The sequence below is a fragment of the Chiloscyllium plagiosum genome, unplaced genomic scaffold, assembly GCF_004010195.1.
Source record: "Chiloscyllium plagiosum isolate BGI_BamShark_2017 unplaced genomic scaffold, ASM401019v2 scaf_85511, whole genome shotgun sequence".
Lineage (NCBI taxonomy): Eukaryota > Metazoa > Chordata > Chondrichthyes > Orectolobiformes > Hemiscylliidae > Chiloscyllium > Chiloscyllium plagiosum.
This window is the reverse complement of record NW_025201848.1, coordinates 6,107-7,389: the sequence shown is the minus strand read 5'-3', so window position 1 is coordinate 7,389 and position 1,283 is coordinate 6,107. Positions and strand designations below refer to the sequence as shown.

The 1,283-nt window shown below is 47.0% G+C and overlaps 1 non-coding gene across 1 annotated transcript; it reads right to left on the bottom strand.

Moving 5' to 3' along the window:
- Positions 1-591: 591 nt before the first annotated feature.
- On the bottom strand, positions 592-665 carry trnan-guu. Its single transcript has one exon. It is a non-coding gene; the product is annotated as a tRNA-Asn (tRNA).
- Between the last annotated feature and the right edge of the window lie 618 nt (positions 666-1,283).

Below are 1,283 nucleotides of genomic sequence, written 5' to 3'. Positions count from 1 at the left end.
CAGAACTAAGGTGGGCCTCCAAATGCGCTGCGACACGTGTTGTGATTCAGAGTGAACACACAGTTCAATCAACAGAAGTTGGGAATTTAGAAAAAGTTTATATTTACACAATCTCCTCACGTCAGCGCAACAACAAAGTGGTTTAATTATCCGCCAGTGGAGATAACCCTGTTCCTGGAGATGGGACAAAGAGCTGGCTCAGGGATATCAGTCCACATTGCTCTCTTTGCCACCAGTTCAGAGGGAGAACATTGGAGGGACAAAGGCGTGAATAACGATCTGTCTAGGAGTGTGACTAACCGTTAATGGAGACTATTCCTGGATAACAATAAGTCGTGTGTAACAGCAGACTATGTGAAAACAAGGGCTCGTGTGGGCGAGGTAGGCTTCAAGGGCATGGGAGTGTTCGAGTCCAAACAATATTGAACTCGATATTGAAGACTGGAGGGCTGTAGGATTCCAAATGGAAAATGCGACATTGGTCTTCCATCTGGAGCTGAGCTTTGCTGGAACACTGCTGCATGCCTGAGACAGAGATGTTGGCTAGAGAACAGGGTGGCGTGTTAAAGAGACAGGTATCCAGAAGCTCATCGCCTCTGGGTGGGCTCCAACTACCAACCTTTCGGTTAACAGCCAAACGCGCTGACCAATTGCGCCACAGAGACAGGCGACGACATGGGCAGCGCCATCGCTTAGGGGAGGCTATTAGTGAATTCATAATTCAGCCTCCCCGCCGAAAATTACAATTGTCGTCTATCAGTTTTACTTTTCCATAATAAAACCTGGGACATTCATTGTGGAGACACCGGGGACAGTTTGAAGACGCATCCATGTCACGAGGAACAAGCTTTCTTACTCCGGGTCGTCGCCCTTCGAGCCTTTCCGTGTTTTGTCTGTTCCCGAGTTCTCTCATTGGCTCGGAGGCGAGAAGGGGTTTGAATTCCTGATGTGCAGGAACAACAATACTTTCAATGTCTCAGATCAGTTCATGTCCCGAGAACATCAGAGTCAATCTCCCGGCCTCTTTAACAAGGGGACGGCGTCTGGACTGTCGCTACTCAGTCGGACAGTTCATCTTTCATTCTCCCATAAATACGCTTCCCAAAGAGTTTCTCAAGATTCACAAAGCTGGAGACTGGGATTTCTGTTTTGCTTCATGAACATTTTTCCATTTCGTAACTGACAATATTTTGCCAAAACATCTTCCCAATTGTACGCCATGATTCATTTCCAGGGATGAGGAATTTCCATTTTGGAGAGACATTCCCAAGGTTGGGAATGTT